At 36.7% G+C, this 23146-nt stretch overlaps 1 protein-coding gene and 1 pseudogene across 7 annotated transcripts in view; one reads left to right on the top strand and one right to left on the bottom strand.

Annotated features, from left to right (window-relative positions):
• Positions 1 to 23146, top strand: part of LOC145228631 (uncharacterized) — a 170681-nt gene that overhangs the window by 113063 nt on the left and 34472 nt on the right. The window lies entirely within an intron of this gene.
• Positions 641 to 23146, bottom strand: LOC145227986 (zinc finger protein castor homolog 1-like; annotated as a pseudogene). The gene is made up of 32 exons (XR_013860017.1): positions 23056 to 23146; positions 22820 to 22936; positions 21517 to 21679; positions 20797 to 20865; positions 16833 to 16968; positions 16013 to 16148; positions 15789 to 15838; positions 15422 to 15488; positions 14990 to 15107; positions 14371 to 14441; positions 13878 to 13975; positions 13483 to 13551; positions 13195 to 13285; positions 12841 to 13005; positions 10857 to 11029; positions 10290 to 10415; positions 9901 to 10052; positions 7610 to 7729; positions 6852 to 7384; positions 6555 to 6665; positions 6120 to 6207; positions 5591 to 5762; positions 4952 to 5092; positions 4870 to 4916; positions 4638 to 4743; positions 4383 to 4562; positions 3905 to 4007; positions 3439 to 3574; positions 3040 to 3248; positions 2757 to 2882; positions 2336 to 2470; positions 641 to 2247 (listed from the first exon to the last, which is right to left on the bottom strand). The product of XR_013860017.1 is annotated as a zinc finger protein castor homolog 1-like (transcript).

Here is a 23146-nt window from a genome sequence, read left to right as displayed (position 1 = left end):
CTCATAGAAATGGTATATGTTTAAAAATCATTACTGTCGAGTTTTGGTTTCAAAAACTTCTTGTTTTGTCTTTAGGTATTGATATATTTGATAAAATTCAATCTGTATTGTCCATTTTCTAGTTTCTGTTTGATTTAGATTTCTACATACCGTTTTGAAAAACCTATGTTTGAATTAAGGATAGGCTTACGCTTTTTCCTGTTTGAAGCCTAACAATGTTTTTAGTAACCCGATTTTAAGTAGCTTGTTGCTGAAATGTTTAATTTTCACAGGTTTTGCCTGCTACCTCATCTTTAAATCAAGGTCAATCAAAATCGTAAAAATATAACATTGATCTGATATTTGAAATGTAGGCTTACATCGCTGCACGTTTTCAGTGCAACTAGCAATTTATGCGATTGACCACAACCACAATTATCAAGTCAAGTTTTCGGTTATTTGAATGATGCTTACAATGTATTAGGTATGTTTTATAAGACAGGCGGTTACGTACAACGGTGGTTGAACCCGTAAGTTCTGTTCACCAAATAAAACAGCGTACACGGAAAACACCAGTGCGGTTTCTTAGTTGCCATATTTGACAAACGTTCTTGATATTAGCCTGTATCACCCAATCTATAAATCACTTTACTCAAACCAATTCCCAATCACGCATGCATTTTATTGCCGCAGTGACCAATATGTTGTTTATGTACATATGCATAGAGAAAATGCACAAATCCAGAATTTGTTCGCGAGACACACAACGATCGAGTCAACTCCCTCTACTAAGAGGCACCAACCAAAGTGAAAACAACGACAACAATCCAAAAAGTACAGCCGCTAAATATTGATATATTATTACTATGGGCACACACGCGGTAAAACGTCACACTACACAGTTTGTTACGTCACAGCCAGACGTCATAATGCGAGTACGTCATTAATGTATTACGTAGCACGCAGGGGTTGATGAAGCACTCGAGTCGGATAAAAAAGGATTTATATCTTTGAAGATGGAACACGGTCCATGACGTCACACACATGACGTCATAAACACGTACCTGATCGATGACGTCATATATCGACAAGAACTCAAAAGTTTTTGGTTGAAAAGAATCACAAACAAAAAATACATGCAAAAAAATAGAGATCATAATAAATACAAGGAAATTTCACTTCGTGTTCACAATCGGCGTTTATTCGTTTGCTGACGTCATATAGGTCATTAGCAGGTGTTCGAACGGTTTTATTGTTCACAGTATAGACACTATGCTGCGCACCTGAGCGACTGTATCGTGATCTCGATTGGTTAAAAATTTGACCAATCACAGAGGTTCCCGCCAAAAACAGGTCCCCAGTAAAAAAAAACAGAAGTACGTGACGAACACAGTTACATGCTGCACACTACAAAAGTACGAAGTAATTAAATAAATAACAAAAAATGAGCACGGTAGGCAGGATGCCGTTGTAACGTCACACAGAGCATTGTGTTTGACACAACAATGTACAGATTATGGCTTTCAATCGAACACTATGACTTCATAGAAGGATGTTGCGCAAAAAAAACAGGCTGCTGTTTATTCGATGCTAAAAACGAGCTGATAAAAGGTTACAGAAGGTCGTTGACCCCGTACAGAAGAGTTCACCGCCGTCGAGGTTACTCGCGGTCAAAAGCATGCTGCATAAAAGCTAAAAGCTGCGGGCTTTTGCATAAACAAGCGCTTGGCGATAAAATACGCAAAGTTTGGGGCAAGATACTTTGGATAAAAGAATTCGCCAAGAGAAGCGGGAGGCAAGTCGCTATAAAGTGAAAAGAAACTCGATCCAACAACGATAAAACTCTAACCACCAAACTATAACAAGCGCAAAAATCTTTCACGGGAGAAAAACGATTTAATCTACGGGAAAAATAAAAACTAGGAAAGTCCAATGCCTGCATGGTAACCGGTCATCACGCTTGTAACCCCGCCCTGGTGATTTTGATTGACAGACAGATTGAGCGAATCAGAGAGGTCCATCGCCACACTAGAGGCTGCGTTTCCTTGCATGAGACTAGGATTAAACTGTTGCGTCACAACGGCAGAAGCATTGAACTGTGGCGATGCTCGTTCATCCGGAACGGGGCTGCTGTGAGTGCTCACTCGAGCGTACGACTCTGCGTTGAATTGTGGGTAGGCACCGCTTGAGGTGGGGGCGCTAAATGCTGAGTCAGGATGATTCAGCGGAATTCGGGCTTGTGACATGTTGCTGTATTCAATGTCTTGTCTGCGAAAAAAAACATCAAAAGTTGCGATATTTTTCTCTAACCGTGCTTGTTTCCATAGCAATATGACGTAACATGGCAATGACGTACCCGGCTTTTGTGCAGACTTGAGCGAGTAGAATTCCTCTCTTATGTTTGTTGGCGTGTTGTTCTATGCCGGACAGACCGACCACCGAATAAGTACAGTCCGGTTGGAGACAGTGAAAGTGGGAAGTATTTCTGTGTCTGTCGGAATTTCAATTATTATTTCACAGTTTCAACGTCATATTATTGTGACGTAATTGACCGCCAACTGATACAATCGACCAGATTAAAGCTGGGATTAAAACCGACCCGATAGGACCATGTTGTGGTATTTTAGAAACATGCTCTTCGGCCAGAAAACTACTTTTACATGAAACCTTATAGGTTGAAAAAGTTTTCACCGTTTGCTGTTACTTATCATTTATTAGCTTGATGCTGTCATACAGAATTTCCTCTGGGATATGACATAACAGATGGTGATTGTTGCCTGTACTTGCACGTGTCCCGCATACAATCCTCCTTCCCTCTGAATCTCTCGAAACCGGATTGTTCAAGTGTATCAGCTTTAACGTGTTGACGTCGATGGGTACCAACTTTCGCACTGTCTGTACACCTGTCACGTCACAATACAAAGTTTGTTCCAAGCAAAGAGAAAATTCTAATAAAGACGATTTAAGCGGGTTTCCTAACGAGCTTCGTGCAGCGAAATACGACCATAAATTAGAATTAGGCTCGTAGGTAGCAAAATATCGACTGCGGAATGAACTCACTTAAACTGGCATCTGAGACAGTGGAAATGTGTGCTGGTGCTTCTGTACTGGCAACCATCTACTTCACAATCCTGTGTTGTCTTGAACCGCTTGAAGTCGTCCCTCACCAACCCGGCCACACGTTCATGATGTTGCTGATGTTTGAACATGTGAGTGCGACCTGTGAATCTGTACATGCACCCGTCCCTCGTGCAGTGATAATGCGAAACCTGCGAGTGGGAAAGGGATTATAGCAGGCTTACTTTGCTTTCATCACCAGAAAAGAGGATATATTCTCAATTATCTTTTACCCTCGAATTTTGTCTAGATGACCAATTTTTACTTTCACTACCCACATTTTTCATGTAAGTAAATACTTATTTACATGACAACGATTTCTATGAATGATTTATGACGTACTTTGAACACATGCGGACACTGAGTGTCGCCACAGTTCTCCGAAGACTCGAACCTTCGAAATCCCTCTATGACATCATTATTGATTCGGAATTTGGCGAACATCGATGGATTTTCGTCGTTCGGTTTCGGAACGAATCTGTTCAACAAAAAATCTTTCACTTTATTTGAGAGTTTCAACTGTTACGTCATAACTTACTAATATGACGACATGATCAGAAATAGTGACGTAAAACTTACCAAAATATTTTGATTTTTTTATATTCTGGGAAATCCTAGCTAAGGTATTTAAAAAAATGAAACGGAAAAAAAATTTGATTGACTTTTTAACAAGAAAAAAGTTTTTTTTTGAAACTTTTTGGTCGCTTGATGCTCAACTTTTTTTTCTGATATTTAAATTGTTTTACATCAAAACGAAATCGGCAGGAAAAAGAGTTACGTAACAAGTCGGTGAGAAACTTCTCCTCACCTGTTGACAACTTCCGGGTCAGAAAAATGAAACGAACTCCCCTCCTCTTCCGGTATCTTCTCAGGGGAATCACCGTTTGTCGACGGCATGTCGTTCGAGAACTCTGAAATTCCGTTCAAACAGTTTTGTTTAAATCAGAAAAAACACAAGAGAATATGTTGGAATGGAACAAAACGTTTCAACTGTATTTCTGCCATAAATTTAATTAGATAAACTAAGACCTAATGCGAAAACGGTACTTAAAAGGTAGGAAAAGAGCAAGGTTCACCACAATACTTTAATTGCTTGGTACCAATGGTTTCCTGGTGCTACTTGGGCGTTTTCGTTCAAATATTTTTTAAAACAGCTAAAAGTGCTGGCTACAATATACACGGACATGAAAAGTAGCTTGGTCAAATCAAAACTGCCAGAGAAATCGTGTGTGGAGAATATATTGTGTTGCTGTTTTCCATAGAAAACTTATCGCTCCAATACTCACTCGAGTTGGATTCGTTGCTGTTTGAATTGGTGTCGGGATAATTTGCTCGTAAATCCAGCACGCCCTCATCCGACGAAAGATCGTTGTTTTCAAGTTGGGCAGGAAGTGACGTAGAGTGAAGACTCGTCACAGGTCGGGGGGAGCCCATATCTCCGCTAGTTGGCGCCAAAGATTGTCTCCCTGTAAGTGAAATGTTTGTGGTGAGCAAACTCGTCTCGGTCAAAGCGAAATAAGTGAAATATTTCGACCCCGAACCTTTCGATATTTGCTCCAACATCGCTAGCTGAGGTCGGCTCAACTCATGCATGAAATTCGACGGTTTCTGTGGAAACGACGATGACGACACTGATGACGCAGTCGCCTGTGAAGAAAAAATGTCAGTGAAGTAATATTTTAAACTTTTAAGGTTTTTTTTTTTTTTTTTTGTGTGTGTGTGTGTGTGTGTGTGTGTGTGTGTGTGTTTTTCAAGTTTTTTCTGTGTATATACGTACAAACTTTTTTCATGTTCCGATTGAACACGTGTTGTTGTTTTATCTGTTTCTGTACAATTGTTTATTTCTGTATCTCACCCATTCCGTTGTAACTCCTCCCCAACATTCTGCGCAGATGTTTTCTCACGTGAGTCGACATCTGATGTTTATATTGGAAAGCAAACGCACAACCGGCTCTTATGCAGTGATAATGACTGAACAATCCGTTGTACTTGCAATCTACGAAACAAATAATGTACAGTTTACTAAAAGCAAATATTTTCCAAACTAAATATATCTTCTTATATATGTATTGAGTATTAGAACGTTGTGAAAACCAAAAACAATAGATAAATTTACAATTTGAGATAGCTAACGAATTGTTTTATCTCTTGAAGACAACCAAAAGGTGTAGTTTAATTGTTACAATTATTAAAACAAGGTCCCAACCACACCAAGCAATAAAGGAAAGATTTTCGCCGTTTTATTTTGCAAAATTGGAACATTTAAAAGAATTATTTTATCTCCTAAAGACAAGCAAGTGGTTAATTGAAGTTAAATTGGTAAAAAAGGAAACAATTTTGCTGTTTTATTATGAAAAGTTGGAGCATTTAAAAGATACAGTTGATCAAGCTAATCATGAATTAAATTGTTAATTTTCTTAAAATATGGTCCCAACCATTAAAGGGAACATTTTCGCTGTTTAGTTTTGCAAATTTACACCACATAAAAACCCACCATATCTTCCGCATTGCTCCTTCTTTGTGTAATATTTAAATCCGCTCGCCTCTCTTCTAGCAATCTTCTCATGCTTCTTCATGTGCCAGGGAAGTTTCGACGTTCCTATGGTAACGAACTGACAACCGGGTTTCAAGCAGTGGTAATGTCCCCTCAACCGAAACTCGCAACTCTGAAGAAATAAATAAATCTAGCCTGCGGTGGGATTCACGCTTCAGGGCTGATCCCGGTTATGAATTTATGTTCATCTTAAGACTTATATAACATAAGTATCTTTTTCAAACCACTTATTTTGTAATTTCAATATGTTGGGTGGAAGTATTCGGAAATTGTACAAAATGGGCCACTAGCTATGGTAAGGAATCAATTTGCATTTTAAGACTGGAAATATTTTAATAAAACGGGCCACATATTTAGTAATTGGGCCCTAAAACATGGACAAAAGTTGACGAAACAGAACACTTAGCACTAGCACATAGTTTAAATTTGATGGATTTATTAAATCCAGAAACACGCAACATTAGCTTACCGGGTTAGGACACATCTTCTTCACTGTGTAGCTTCGAAAACATTCTTTTGCCGCTTTTGCATAAGCTTCCAAACTGTCGTGGGCTTGTCTGGATGAAAACAAACAAGTGTCAGAAAAATTATCATATTGTTTATTTTAAGTTCAAGTTTTTCATGCCCTATGTTTGTGTTACGTATTTTTGAGCCCCAAAACAATGACGTCATAAACTATGTTTTTTTCACTGTAGCTATGAGCCAACCAGGTAAAAAACCCGGTGACTGGGTTTCAGTCGGTACAGAACCGTCTCACGAAATTTTATGAGACCAGCGAACCGGTTAGCATTACTGGTTACTGTCAATGGACTTTTGTAACAGAACCGGCTGAAAAATATGGCTTTTGTGATAGAACCGGGTGACAAAAAAATTGAACCCCACCACTGCATGACACATAACATACCTGTGCGTTTGAGCTTTGCCGAGCGACTTGCAAACGTATCTGCACCGGTTCAGAGTGCAGTGCCAGTGATTCTGCATCATATATTTGCAATCACGACGCATACACGTCATTCTGGTGAAGAAATAAACACAGAATTGTTATTTTGTTGATCCTAAGACCGAGCTCATTCGGTATGGGAAACTTTAACACACTTTACGGCATAGTTACTTTAAGCTTGTATCAAGTTTTTTCAAAGATCACGAAGGTAGTTTTAAGCAGCTTTAAATTGTTGCGAATCTGATCGAATTCCAAACTTACCCAGGTCGGATGTGGATGAAACCTTCCTCATCGCTTCCTCCCATCTTCTTCATCAAATCCAAGTGTCCTCCCAAGCCACTAGAGGGACCCTGTGAGCCCGACATCGCTTGTGACATGAGAGTGGGGTTCTGCAGCATCATATAAGCCCCATTCGAGCGGGGTTCGGGGTTCAAAGTCGGGTAAACGAGCTTTTTTTCGGCCACCATCCGCGATATGTACTTGTACACTGGATGGTCGGCATAACTCGCCATGTTTACCGGGGGAGGGGCGCTCACACTCGGGTAATCCCCACCGCTGTTGTTGTTGCCGTTGTCGTTGTTACCCATGTCACGTGACTGGTCGAACTGCGCGCGACTGAGCACGATGTTCCGCTGGGTGTCGCCCTCGCCGCGCGGCAAATGACCGCTAGATGGAGTTGTAACGCGGCTGGGGGAGCGAGGTCGGGGGGGTTCGTCCTGGGCGGGAAATACCGGGGAGAATTGGCGCGCGATTGGTTGTTCGAAACCCGATTGTTTTCCAGTTTTTCGTGAAATCTGTGAAAAAAATTAAAAAAATGCAACTAATTTGTTTGAGAACAGTTTTTTGAAATGTTTGAACCGTTTTGTTAACGAAGTTGTTGAAAGTCGGCTTAAGCCTCATACTGTCGCTATGGTTACCACCAATAGTTGTTGAAAAATTCAGTTTAGGAACAGAAATCATTGCACAATAAAAACTTTTGACATAATAGTCGTCAAACCCACCGAAAAACGAAAACCCACCAGTTGCTACAGTTGTTGGAATTGAGGCTAAAACTTTTCTTGCCGCTTCCTGCAACATGGAAGAATCAAACTTTGCACTTCCACCTGATCTGGACTCGAGAACCAGTGAAGGAACCGGACCTGAAAAGTGAAAAGTTGGGAATAATATATCCGGGTCGGTAGAGCTTGCCACAAAAAAACTTTTCCTAATGTTATCAAGTATGTAAAAGCATAGAGCCAATAAATGATAAGCTGCAGACAGTGCACAAATTTTGACCTATAAGGTCTCACAAACTGGACCTGGAGTGCCGTTGGATGGCTAACAAGTCAATATGGCCGATCTCTCGTCACCAGCTGCACTGATGAGAACTTTAAGGTCGAAACAGTGTGAACTGTCAGCTTATCAAGTAGGCTTTTGAACAAAAAAGATAAAAAAGTAAATTTAACGAATATTACGTTTTTCAGGAAAAACTTTCTAAAAGTCCTCTTTTCAAATGTGAACAAGATTTCAGTGAAGAAAAAGTTTCATAGAAAGCAAGAAAAATAAATCTCACGGTTGAGTAATCGCGACGCGACGTAGGGGTAAATAAAAGATGGCATCAAAACCGGGGTTGAGGGGTTTCCCCTGACACCCAGATAGGACGGGGGTCGTCCAAAGGTCACGGGGGCTTGTTGATGTCTCACTAAGGACTGCTGCACCACCGCTGGAGGGAGGTGTGGAGCGCACAGAGCAGATGTAGGAGGACGGGAGGAGCAAGAGGAGGAAAGAGAAGTGAGAGTGGGAGGAGGAGGAAGAAGCTCTGGAGAGGTTGCTATGGCGACAAGATAAACGGAAGATGAATAAATTAGAAAAGGTTTTTGGCACAAAAGTTTCGAAAACTAGAAGGGTGGCTTAGCACATATTGCCCTTGCATATACACTATAACCTATTTTAAAACATAAATATATTTCCTATGCTTATTTTGTATTGGGTCCCATATTAGCCATTGTCTTTCATAACTTTAGTCGTTTCTGCAGGCAAAAACTCATGGGTCCCCACACATGTAAAGTTGAAAATAATGCAATTCAAGAGATAACCATGAGAAAGTCGGGTGATGTAAGGTAAAACACAGTGATCGGCACAGGGCTTAAAAAATAATGCTATGTAGAATACAAGCTATAAAATTAGATTCACCCCAGGTATTGTTTGAAGTATGTCCTATTCAACGTTTTAAAAAACTGACCCATTTTAGGGGGCTAGTAGAGCAACTAATTGGGTTCGACACACAAACTAAAAAATATGTAAAAACCACAATGACTCAATCAATAGTACTGCAAAATTTCAGCCCAATCCGGTAATGTTTAAAATTTCGACCACTAGAGGTGTTTTGAGCAACAACCGTTAATGTTTCTGACGTCATAGGGCTGTTAACAAGCCCCTAACTGCCATGGCGCAAAAACGACCACCAAGCAACCCACCAATGAGCAACATACAACTGGTTGCCCTTGTAACACTATTGCTCCAAAGAAATCTTTCGTTTGTGGTGACCACTAACATACAAATACGTTTTACACTTTAGGGGCTTGTGGGGTAAATGTTAGGACTACAGGGTTGAACGCAACAATCGACCCATATAAATGGCATACTATACAAGAAATCCAAATTTCAGCCAATTCTGACACTGTTTAAAAACTCACCCATTTTAGGGGGCTAACGGGGTAAATAACGGGGTTATCAACAAAAACAAAGTGGGATGCACAACTACATAACTACATCTACCATCTGTGTAAATTTCAGCCAAATCCATCATAAATTTGATGGAAAAACGAGTCGGACAAACTTTGGGGAAAAAATGCCCATTTTATGGGGCTAGCGGGGTAAATACTGGGGTTATCAACAAAAACAAAGTGGGATGCACATCTACATAACTACATCTACCATCTGTGTAAATTTCATCCAAATCCATCAAGGATTTGATGGAAAAACGAGTCGGACAAACTTTGGGGAGAAGAAAAAAAAAAAGAAAAAAAAACAAAAAAAACACATTTTGAGTAAAATCAATATGTGTCCCCTTCAGGGAAGGGGACCCATAATTAGTAAAGAAAAGAACCATCAGAAAAAAATGAACAAAGAGAGGAAAAAAGCTTTGCAATGAAAAAAAATTAACTAAGTTATGTGCAAAGTACTTAGAAAAGAGTTTTCTGCACCAAGAAAATATTTTTGTCACAAACTGTTTTGATAGGAACGATGAAAAACAAAGATTTGTGCGGAAAAAAATATTTTTGTAATATTTCTCATTTAAAACAAAACGTTCCGAAGTATTTTTTCTTACTTGAGCTTAGACTGTCAGATCCCATAAGATCTTGTCTGTCGTGTTTCCTCTTGTGCGACACCATCTGGCTGGTTGACGTGAATGAAAAGCCGCAATTATTCCGCAAACAGTGAAAGTGGTTTGCTGTGCGGTTCCAAGCACATGTCGGAAATCTGAAACAAAAGTTTGGACTAAAAATTTAGTGTTTTTCATATATGTTACTTGTTTTTGGTCAAGGGCTCTAAACAAAAATAATATCAAGTTTATAGAGTTCTTCTGGCAAATGTATGTTTATTCCGACGTTTCGACGTCCTATACCTTCATCAGGAAAAAAAGGCAACGATATATTTAGTTCAAACAACTTTTCAAACAATTCTCCTTGATTTAATCCTTACTATTTTACGACTTACTGGCAAGCTCCGTTCTTGTAAAACTTCTTGAATCCCTGTCTGGTGTACGCGTCATCTCTGGTGTGGTAAGCTTTATGTTTCTCGATGTCACATTTGTTCTTGAAAGTGAAATTGCAACCGGGACGACTGGGGGATAAAACGATGGTTCAACAAGTTGTCCAAATCAATCAGTTTAAACATATAGGCTTTTATGGTGACAATAATACATTAATTTGCAACATGCTGACTCAGCAATTATTGTCACCGTAAACGGCCTCTGTTCTCTGTTGCGCCACCTAGCGGAAATTCTCAAACCTGGTAACTGTGAGTTCTTACGTAAGTAGCTCTACCCCAGAAAACTTGACCAGTAACATAGAAACTCTACTTTTATGTCCACAAAAACGCACTTTTAATGAGTTTCAGAAAACTAATATCTTGCACAGGACTTTCAATGCAAGTCCGCCACTACTTATATTTTGAAAGTGGAAGCGCGCGAGTGTATTTTAAGGTACAAGTAAATAAGTGCACACGGCCGTGGGATGTTGGCCTTTTTAAAATAATAACCTAAAACACCAGCTTGAAACTCACGTGCAATGGAAGTGGGTTGTTCGTTGGTTGACAAACGGACAATCTGACATTCCACATGATTCCGTGGCTCGATATCTCTCAAATCCATTGCTCACAAACTGTTGGTTCTTCTTGTGGAAATTTTCGTGCGTCATCACATCAGAAGTGCTAGTGTAGACTTTCGTGCAGCTTGTCTGTTCACAAATTCATTTATTGTTTGTTTATTTCTATGATGGAATAAATTCACGCACTCTAGCACCATCTGGTGACACGCCGTGTTTGAAAACATTGAAAAAGTTGATTATAGACGTTATCACAAAATGGAACAAAAATGCTAACTTTAGTAAAACTAGAAGGGTGGCTTAGCACATATTGCCCTTGCACATACACTATAACCTATTTTAAAACATAAATATATTCCCTATGCTTATTTTGTATTGGGTCCCATATTAGCCATCGTCTTTTATAACTTTAGTCGTTTCTGCAGGCAAAAACTCATGGGTCCCCACACATGCAAAGTTGAAAATAATGCAATTCGAAAATAATGCAAAACCATGAAAAAGTCGGGTGATGTAAGGTAAAACACAGTGATCGGCACTGGGCTTAAATAATAATACTATGTAGAATACAAGCTATAAAATTAGATTCACCCCAGATATTGTTTGAAGTATGTCCTATTTAACGTTTTAAAAAACTGACCCATTTTAGGGGGCTAGTAGAGCAACTAATTGGGTTCGACACACAAACTAAAAAATATGTAAAAACCACAATGACTCAATCAATAGTACTGCAAAATTTCAGCCCAATCCGCCAATGTTTAAAATTTCGACCACTAGAGGTGTTTTGAGCAACAACCGTTGATGTTTCTGACGTCATAGGGCTGTTAACAAGCCCCTAACTGCCATGGCGCAAAAACGACCACCAAGCAACCCACCAATGAGCAACATACAACTGGTTGCCCTTGTAACACTATTGCTCCAAAGAAATCTTTCATTTGTGGTGACCAGTAACATACAAATACGTTTTACACTTTAGGGGCTTGTGGGGTAAATGTTAGGACTACAGGGTTGAACGCAACAATCGACACATATAAATGGCATACTATACAAGAAATCCAAATTTCAGCCAATTCTGACACTGTTTAAAAACTCACCCATTTTAGGGGGCTAACGGGGTAAATAACGGGGTTATCAACAAAACAAAGTGGGATGCACATCTACATAACTATATCTACCATCTGTGTAAATTTCAGCCAAATCCATCAAACATTTGATGGTAAAACGAGTCGGACAAACTTCGGGGTAAAAACACCCATTTTAGGGGGCGAGCGGGGTAAATACTGGGGTTACCAACAAAAACAAAGTGGGATGCACATCTACATAACTACATCTACCATCTGTGTAAATTTCATCCAAATCCATCAAGGATTTGATGGAAAAACGAGTCGGACAAACTTTGGGTAGAAGAAAAAATAAGAAAAACAAACAAAAAACAAACAAACATTTTGAGTAAAATCAATATGTGGGGACCCATAATTATCATAGTACACAAGGCCCATTGACGGCGTTATACCAAATCAAACCGGTCTCCCAAGCATTCCCATGTGGCAAGAGGGTAGACTAGAAAAAGCTAGCCTGCGGTGGGATTCGAACCCACGATAGGAGTCTTTCCAAGGCTCGCGATAGAAGATCTACCAACTGAGCTACACAGGCTCAGTGACGAACCCGTCGAAAGTTGAACCACAAGCACCGTTGCCTGCCTTGTATGCTGCACATGTCAGCTTCGTAATAGGGCATCGCCAGATTGACCAATAACCACAGCAACAAAAGCGCAAAATTATTGTTGATTTTCGTTTAACAGAAATAGTTTCTGCTTAAAATTGGTAAAATTGACACTTTTTAGATTTTTGAAGGTTCTCGCAATGCCTTGGACAGTTTTAGGTACCTGACGCAATAAACTTGAATCGCAAATTCGTTACAAAATGCGAGTAATGAGTTAAACTTACATGCAAGCAATGGTAGTGGGTGCTTTTCCCGTTCAAGTGGCAGTTACCAAATTGTCTCGAGCAATCGTCTGTTGATGCGAATCTCATGAAGCCATGAGCTAATGAGTTATCTCTCTTCTTATGCATGTTGTAATGACGAATCACATCCGACTTGTTGGTGAAGCGCTGGATAGATATGTTTGAAAAAGATCAGCAATTTTGAATTTTTAGGGTCACAAACGTTAAGAATAGGTAAATAAGACGCTATACATTTAAGGAAAACGGTTCTATAAGAACTTAGCAAGTCGTATGAACAATGCCCACTTGCAGGGGATTAACCTGTTTTTTATGTTATTGTAATGTTAAGTGTATTACCTGAAAGTTACAATCACTATCAGTGCAGTGGTAATGATCTCTGTTGATATGAGGACAAGATGCTTGCATGCAAGGGTGCTTTGATGTGTACCTGGGAATATATAAGACTGTTTTAATGCTCTTCTGGGGTGAAAAATATTACAAAGATCATAGTAGAATCGTAGAACGACCGACACAGGAAAATATTATTTTACGTTTAAAAATACAAAAAAATATTCGCTTCACTTATTATCCGCGTAAAACTGAGAGAAAACAAGTCTTTTCAACAGATGCAAAAAAGCATCTTACTTTGAAATATATTTGTCAAATACATCCTCGTCAAAGTTGGTTGGATCCAGAGTACCTTTTTTGATTGAACTAAAAAAATGTAAAAAAACAAAATTAAATATATAAGTTATTGCTGCCAGGCATAATATCAAGTTTATAGAGCTCTTCTGGCAAATTGTATTTTTATTCCGAAGTTTCGACGTCCTATACAGGTCGTCTTCATCAGGGTAAATAACACTGAATGCGCGTTGCACTGTACTACGGCATGTATAGGACGTCGAAACGTCGAACTAAAAATACATTTGCCAGAAGAGCTCTATAAACAAATTTAAATGTTGATGAAAAATATTTCTCAGTCTAAATATATGTCAATGATAATGTAGCCTGGAAGAAACAGAAACAGACAAGTTACACACCCGACTCCACTTGATACAGTTCCAGCTGTTATTGTGTCGATCGAGTCGGCATTCTCACTATACTTCACACTAGGTGGCACACAAGAGCTGGACGAGACCTGAAATAATAATAAGTGTTACAGTGATATAGATCAGGTCCTGTAAAGGTTATGACGGGCCGCTATGTGTAATTTTGTCAGCATTAGATGATAAACAAAGACTGTGAAATTTACTGGACAAGTTATTGAGTAGTTTTATCAGTTCTGTTTGTATTTACACATTTTTTTAATTTAAACGTATGTTAATGAAAGATTTAACAGTTCACCAAAATGAGTTAAACTGTTTTTGTATAGCTGGCATTTATGTTTTTAGTAAAACCACTCTTAAAATATGTGTCTTGCGTTCCTAAGTTACACAATATCATACATTTACTTCAGTACACACATATATATATATATTGCTAAAAAAACATGTATTAAAACACATGTTCAGTAACAGTAACATATATGATTACCTGAGAAATAGCTGATGATCTTTTGAATATTTTCTGCAGAAGTTCCGCTTTAGAGTTAGCTGAAGCATGTTCTAAAATGTTTTAACATAAATCAGTGTTAAAATGAGTTTTGTCGTTAGTTGAAGTTGAATTACAACTTCCGCAAGTTAAGTACTGAACCACTTCCTTTAAACACAAGGCCTATTTTTTTAGTAAACTAACATAATAAAAAATTATCATTTTTCCTCTACTTCTGTCATGTAATGCGCTGATGGTAGCTCGTAAGCCAAAGTAAATGGGTTATTTCATTCAATTTTTAGTCTAATACAAGTCAATTGTTGTCAACAAGTAACAATTTTTTTTTAGATATTCATGAAGTACTAGTGTTGATAAATCAGTAATGTTTCGATGCCAGAATTAGTCTACACCACTTTTCCAACTGCACACCCTCAGACAACATAGGTTATTCAAACAGATTTTCTAAAACAGCTTAGTCAGCGATGGTCAAAATAACATACATGATGTTAGAAGGCAAAATATTGTGTGAAGTACTGTATTCTTTATTGAGTAACTTTTTTACAAGTAAACATCATAAATTTGGCCGGTATCTTTGAATTTCTCTTATTTAGAAGTTACACACCTGCATTGCTTGAAACGATTGAAGCCATGAAGGCTGCAGCAACTGCTGGAGGTAGACTGGCTGAAGAAAATGGTTTGAGAGGTGGAATTTGATTTGAAGATGTTGGTGGTGTGGAGGCCTGCAATATACAAACTTTATCAATTAACAAAATATCAAGCACCAAAACTTTATCAATTAACAAAATATCAAGTACTGATTTACAATGGCACACAAATTTACAACATACCAATAAAAATATTTTACAGTTTACAGAAACATGCAAAGCTTTAAATTGAATCTGAGCAGCAAAATGCAGGCGTTAAACAATTCAATGTTCTAACATTTAATGTACTAAAGTCTATATTTCATCTAACAATGCCTAAACAGTGTAACTAAACTTTTATTTATACTGATACAGATATTAATCAGCAAAATCAAACAGTAAAAACATACCTGGTATGCTGCAGAATCAACATTTGTATTATTCCATGATGTGGGCGGGTTCCAAGTTGCATTGCTACTAAACAATAAAACAAATCACATTAAAAAGTTTTTTGGTGGTTTCTAAAACTTAACTAAATTGCAGACCAGCTCATTTTAACCTGGTGACAAAATGCCAAGTATGTCACCAGTTTTTGAAATCTATAATTGCTATTTCAAATGTTTTTGTTAGGTTAGGTTTAATTTAGATGATACCAACAACATTGTCTATATCAGAAGCAATGGAAATAACATCTGCTACACAAAACAAATTTACTGACAAAACTTAAGAATTTTACTTGGAAAATGAATGAATTTGGATTGTTTTATAAATTTCTACCTTGTGTTGTGAGTGTCTTGAGAAGTTTCATGTTCAGAAGAAGATTGAATCTGAAAATTAAAAACTTTACATTTATGCAAGAAATTAATTTCAAAATTCCAAAATTTCAAAAAAAAATATTTGACAACATATTGGACAAAATCATTACGAAGCTCACCAGGAGACCGATAATAAGCAGTTAAACTCAAAATAACTGAAGCAGTTTTGCAAAAGTTGGTACTTACAGTTGGTTCTGGTTTGTTGCTGGTCATAGTTTTCATTTGTCTAATAGCAATCAAGTCTTGATGAGTTAATCCTGCTTCAGTCATTGCTTCAATCAGAGGAGTTTGCTGACCAAGAAGTTCCATAAATCTTCTGTATCTAAATATGACATATTGGGTTTAGTTGAGATGCAATTTGTGTTGATACTTGATTTCACAAGAAGTGCTGTGTTTTAAAATTACACAAAAGTTTGAAAGTGGTTTTGATACAGTCATTTCTTGTCTCATATTCATTATACTTGTCATCTATTTTAAATAGTTGGCTTTTTGGTTCTAGCTAAGCAATAATCGTTATGTGTTCCGCTGATAAGTAAAGCATAATGTTTTTAATAAACAATTTTATGTTTTAACTAAAGTAAACTAATTACTCCATCAAATATTGTTTTCAGGCGCAAATAAAATTGGACTTACAGTATTGCAAAAACTACATAAATTCATGGCATATTTTTTGTCTTACTATCAGCCTGTAAGCAGTGACCCCATTTCTATAAACTGCCAATAAGATTAAATGGCAATTCTGTAATTCTTTTGTGAATTTAATCCCACAGGCAAATTCCAATGCATTATGCGAGCAATAATTTTATTGAAAAGAATTATGTTAGAATATCGCATATGCAAGTAATTCTAGTGTGCTGTACGAGTAAACTTGGTATAAGCGTTCACTTATTCACAGAATTCAATTTAAAATTAGGCAAGAAATGTGTAAACATTATTTTGTCTTCACCAGCCGATAGCTTTTTTCATATTTTAACTATTTTTTATCCCACGTTTTTGTGAAACTTACTTTTCCATTCTGATATGAATGCTGTCATCAACGTCCATCTCATTTCCATCACTCATTTGTCCTGCTGCTGCTTGTGATGCTTGTGGTTCATGGTCAACTTCACTGTTATGTTCAATACCTTGTGTTGATCTCTCCTCTACAAAAAAAAAACAATACAAAAAAGCTTAACTTTAACATAAAAAACTGCTGTTTATTGAAAAAATGAAATACAAAGTGGAATTTTTAAACATAAATGGTTTGAGGGTATAGTGATATTGATAGCAGAGAAACAGAACTAAATGGACGTTAATATACAGCTTTGCCAGTTATACATAATGCTTACGGCAGCAATGAATATTTTCTATAAGGTTAAGGTGCAAATCCCATATTTAAAATGTATACTGTTAAAGTTTAAACAACAATTTGTGTAATTTGCCACCTTGTATAGTTTGTGTTTAATTCAAATAAACATGTACATGAGCTATTTGCTTCTGGACAGCAATTTCCTCAAATTTGTTTTCTGCACAATGTCAATAATGTTCTATATTTTGCTTGTTTTATCCCAAGGTTGTCGTTTTACAGTTTAGTACATGCTTGCTTTTATAAAACATTAAATTTAAATAAAACATATTTGTTATAGTTTCAAGGTTTTTGCATGATTTAATAACAGGGCAACAGAAATTAAACAAGAAAATTAAACCTTCATATTATGGCAAGGAGCATCTTGTGGCTTATTCACTTGCCAACAAAATAAATGAATCATTTCCAGGGCAAAAGATTAATGATGGTCTGTTCTCAACTTTGTGTGATTTCATGTTGCCAGTTGGACAACACACAAATAACAACTGTTTTTTTTAGGGTTTTTTTCCCCTTTATTAACAACAATATTAAACAAGGAATAGGGATGCGATTAAATGTTCCTAAAAGGTCATATTAATTATGACATAATTATATTTCTAATTATATTCTAATGTAATGATTATCATTTTTTTTGTGCCAATAAAACTTTTATAAACTCCAATAAAACAAATAATGTGTTTGTTAATCTAAAAAGCAGAACAAAAATGTTACCTTCATCAGTTTTTTGTCGCTTCACGGACAAAATCAAGACAGGGCTTCACTTTCGGGTTAGGGATTTCACCCTCAGATGTGTTGTTTTCAAAATCTCGCATTCTTTTTCGCTCGGAACGATCATCATCTGTAAAACAGTGTTAGAGATAAAACAACAAATACTGAAGCATGTTTTCTTCTACATGATGCAGAATAAAACTTGGTTTAGCCTATATGATAGCATTTTAAATGATCGGTATATGGTAAAAAAAATGATTAGTATATGGTAAAAAAAAATGATTGGTATATGGTAAAACTAGAAGAGTGGCTTTCTGATATACTTCCATTTTATATATTCTATACGATATTTACCAATTTACTATACACATCATTTGATCTACACATATGATTGTTTTTGTAAACAAAAACTAATGGGTCCCCACACGCGTGTTTGTGCGGATTTAAAGTAAATAAATGTTGCGGTGATTTTTAGATTCTTAAGGACATATTTTTAGAAAGCATTAACCCAACAATAAAAAAATGTTCATATTCTTTTTGCACTATTATTGTCATGTAATTACAAAAACATTAAAAAAAGTAACAAAGACTTAAATCTAATCTCTTGCTTTGACCCAGATATAGTCCTCCAAGGTCAGGTTTTGAACACAATTTTTTTTAGAAAGCTGTAACATTTGTGTTACACACACTTTAAATTAAAAAGCAATTTGCTACAGTTGTGTTACAGACACTTTAAATTAAAAAGCAAAAAAGTGTATACATAACAAATTGTTTTTCATTTAACTTTGTTTCGCAAAACGAGTACCATTGACCTGTAGTAACCTCTCAGGGTGCACACGCCAAACGACTGTTTGACCTTTTGACACCGTTTTCAATAGCACGCCGTCATTCGTGTTCAACAATACCTAATTCAAGCCTAATTCATACATGCCTTGAGTATTGACTCCTAAATTGATTGTCAAAAAACGCTACGTTATGAAGAAAGTTCTGAGCTGTGTTTGTAATACCGACTAGTTGACCTTAAGTAACCCGTGATCATGCGGCGGCCAACGTGACAACGAGCACTTAAAGAAACATTCATTTGGCACAAAAGTCAAGTTAATTTTTTCATCTTAACTTTTATTAACAAAGTTTTTCTTGACATATACAAAACCGAAACACGGTTATTAGGTTTAAATCACGTCATAGGTGTAAAACCTTCGCCAAAACTAAAAATGTGAGTGATAACTTAATAAAACGACATAGCATTGCTGTGCAAAACAGCTGATATCTAATCACTGAAACGACGTCTCGTAAAACGTCTGTCCGACGTCAAGCTGAGCCCTCCCGCTATCGTAAACCAGTGAGTTACTCTCTTGGTACTTCTGCCTACAGTGTCTTGCTTGACCAAACGAGGGTTAAACACATTTACGTTTCGGGAGCCTGTGGGTGAACCTCTGGGTCATACGGGGTCAAAATTCACATCGACCATCTTTAGACCAATATCTGTAATGTGTGTAAATTTGAAAAAGTTTGAACCATTCTTTCTTGACCAAAACGTGGGAACAAATCCGCGCTTAAAATTTCACGTTTTGGGGGGCTGTGGGTGAACCGAGGGGTCAAACGGGGTCAAAATTCACATGGACCATCTTTAAACCAATATCTGTAATGTGTGTAAATTTGAAAAAGTTTAAACCATTCTTTCTTGACCAAAACGTGGGAACAAATCCGCGCTTAAAATTTCACGTTTTGGGGGGTTGTGGGTGAACCGAGGGGTCAAACCAGGTCAAAATTCACATGGACCATCTTTAGACCAATATCTGTAATGTGTGTAAATTTGAAAAATTTTAAACCATTATTTCTTGACCAAAACGTGGGAACAAATCCGCGTTAGACGGAAAAAAAGAAAAAAGAAAAAAAGAAAAAAAAAATACGGACAAAAACAATATGTGTCCCCTTCAGGGAAGGCACCATAAAAATAAAGACCCATAAAAATAATTGGTTTATGGTAAAAAAAATGATTGGTATATGGTAAGAAATTATTTGTCCCAAGTCCGAAATGACAAGTATAATTCTAAAGCCATGACTATTTAATAGCAGTTTGTTAATGACAGAAGTAAAGTCAGTATTTGGTGCACAACTTTATCAAAACCAATATGTATTGGAACTAATATGACATCACAATGCCCTCTTAGTTGACTTCCTACTTTTTGCACTCAAAATATTTTCTTTGCTATCTTGAGCAAATTTAAATGAGGCAATCTGAAATACATTGAAGCTGTGTTTGTTTTCACAACAAAGAATGAAGATTGAAATAAATGAGGAACAAAAGATGCACTAAGTACAATGGGGCCTTTAACCAAATATCAGTTTCAGATTTTAATTAAGTTTTGAAAATTAATTTGCGTGGTTTGGCAGCAAACGAAAATTCGTTCATTGTTGTCAATATATCCTTAAAAAATATGGCCACAGTAGCTGAAATACTAAGTATAATATCAACCAACAGATTGAAATAAAGTTAAAATATTTCTAAGACTGGTTTGATTTCATAGAAAACTAGATGAAGTTGTATTGAAAAATATTTCAGCACTAAATTGACTCATTGAGATGATTTCTGTTGCACAATCGGAGGATTTTCACGTAGGGTTTATTTTGACATATAATCTCCTCATATTTTAACACAACTGTAAAGCAAACGCTTTTCTCAGCATTTTACCCAGCTTGAATCATTTCATTGTTGAAAAACAAGCTACAGCCGAGATAAAGTTACAAAAATGAAGCTTATGTAACACAATGGTTCATACAACTGTGACTGTTGAAACATTTTAGTTTGTTTATTTAATTTTTAACAGTGTTTCAAAATTGATTGTGTTCTTTAGAGGGAAATCTTACACAGAAATTGTTCATTGAGTTGTACACCAAGCATTTCAAGCATTACCTTGTTTACTTGCTGAACTTTCGATCCCTTCATCATCACTAAAACCCTGTGGTTGCAGAATGTAGACCCCTGGAAAAAGAACACAAGTTCAAAGTGGGTTGAAATGCATTGCTATACTTTAGGGCACCGTCTAAAATGGGGCTGAAAATCTTCATAAACATGTTTTCAAAGAAGCTCAAGCATTATATTTTAGCTTCAGCTTAAAGACCAACCACAAATTACTATTTTTTAGGCTGTTATACCAAAGACCACAAAACACTAGAAAGGTGGCTTTCTAATATACTTCCATTTTATATATTTTATATCTTATTTACCAATTTACTAGACACTTCATTTGATCTACACATATGATTGTTTTTGCAAGCGACATAGCATAGCTGCACAAAAAAGCTGATTTCTAATCACCGAAACGACTGTCTCATAAAACATCTCTCCCGATGTCAAGCTGAGCACTACCGCTGCATTCACCCGCCTTAATTGTAAACCAGTGAGTTACTCCCTTAAGAGTTGAGACTTCTATCTGACTGACCGTGTACACATATTATGGACTGTAAAAGTCACTGCAGAATTTGGTCAATTAAGGCAAAAATTTAATTTTTTTTGTATTTCTGGTTTGTATTTCTGGCTTAAAACTTATTATTTGGGGGTTTAAGGGGTAAAAATGGGTGAATCCAATGAAAAAGTTACTAAATTCTTTAGAATACATCACATTGCACCAACCAACAAAGCATAAAACTCTCAGATGATGTACTTTAGTCCAGTGCTTCCCAACCTCTTCCAGATCATGGCCCATAAAAAATACTGTTTCAACACATTGTCCTTTTGCCTCAAATTTACTTCCTGTTATGAAACCATATTTGATGCATTCTGGGTCCAAATGAAACTAACAAAGAGAGTAGATTTTACAACTAATACAAGTATTGTTGTGACTCGACGATCGCAGTTTGTGTGTGTAATAACGTGAAACCTTATGCAGCTTTCACAGTAAGTAATATGTTTTTTTTTTCATAATAAAGTTCAACTTGAAAATATGTTCACACAAACTGTATAACCTTAAACTTCTATTTTGTTATGATAATAGTTTGACAAGTTTTGACACCCACGAGAAAGAACATCGTGGCCCACCGGTTGGGAAGCGCTGCTTTAGTCAGTACAGCCATTTGATTTATTTTTTTCGTTTTGGGGGCCTGTGGGTGAACCGCTGGGTCATTTGGAGTCAAACTTTAGGAGGATCAACTTTTGATAAACAACTAACATCTCTCCAAATTTGAAAAAAATAAGAAAACAGTGTATTACCCTTCCTGGATGTAACTACTGAAGCAAAATGTTCGGGTTTTAAACAATTTTCAAATAATGACAGATTTGCTTAAAATGTTGGTATTTAACCTATTTGACCTGTATGTGACATTTAACAAAATATCTCAGAACTTCTTGAAGGTATTGAGAAAGGCATGAATTAATCCAAATAGGTTAATTAAAGCTTGTGCTTGATATTTCAAGTCATCAGATATATACAAAATATCTGTTACAAATTGTTTTGCAAACACATGCCAGAAATTTAGATCAGGCGTGTGCGACCTGTGGTCCATTGATAAAAGGTTGTGCGGCCCGCAGAGAAGCTTGGATTTCAAATGTACTACCAAACAAGTCCAATTGTTATATATTTTTGAGTAGATTAATGCGCCTGGTATTTTTGGGACTAGAGTGAAAAGCAAAATTTGATTGTAGTTAACTCAATATAGGAATTTTTGGTATGCAACAAAGTAAAATCACCTTGTGATATATAAAGGGCTCACCACTTAAAATTGGTAATTGTATTTGACCCCACAGTGACTAAGGTTGCACATCCCTGGTTTAGATAATTGCATACAATACATTTTAAAAAAATACAAATTACTTGAAAATGACCCTTAAAATCAAGTGTGGACAATTTTGGCCCACTTGTTTAACATGCAGGTTCAGTAGAAAAACATAAGCATATCCTTTTTTGTAAAGCTGAAAACTAACATGGTAAATTGGTTACCTCAAAACAGTGTCAGAAAATTGAGATGGCTTCACATTAGTAATAAATCCATATGTGCTGAGCAGAGACATTTGGCTTAATCCACGATCTATCCAACATGGTAGAGTTGTTTCAATACTTATTACGATCAGTTTAAATAAACGTGGTAGCTGTGGGGAAAAAAAATAAGTAACAATTATTTAATACAAACAGAAAAGGTGATAATTTTGTTTCATATTATTTTCTTCGCTGCTTACTTAATGTGTCCTAACAGCACCAGCTGTTTTCAGAAATACAGTTTATTGATCCAGTCAGAACCGATGCGGATCAATTCGTCTTCAAGTTTAT

The sequence above is a fragment of the Phallusia mammillata genome, chromosome 5 (genome assembly GCF_965637545.1).
Source record: "Phallusia mammillata chromosome 5, kaPhaMamm4.hap1.1, whole genome shotgun sequence".
Classification (NCBI taxonomy): domain Eukaryota; kingdom Metazoa; phylum Chordata; class Ascidiacea; order Phlebobranchia; family Ascidiidae; genus Phallusia; species Phallusia mammillata.
The sequence above is the reverse complement of the archived record's forward strand: the minus strand, read 5'-3'. Positions and strand labels throughout refer to the sequence as shown.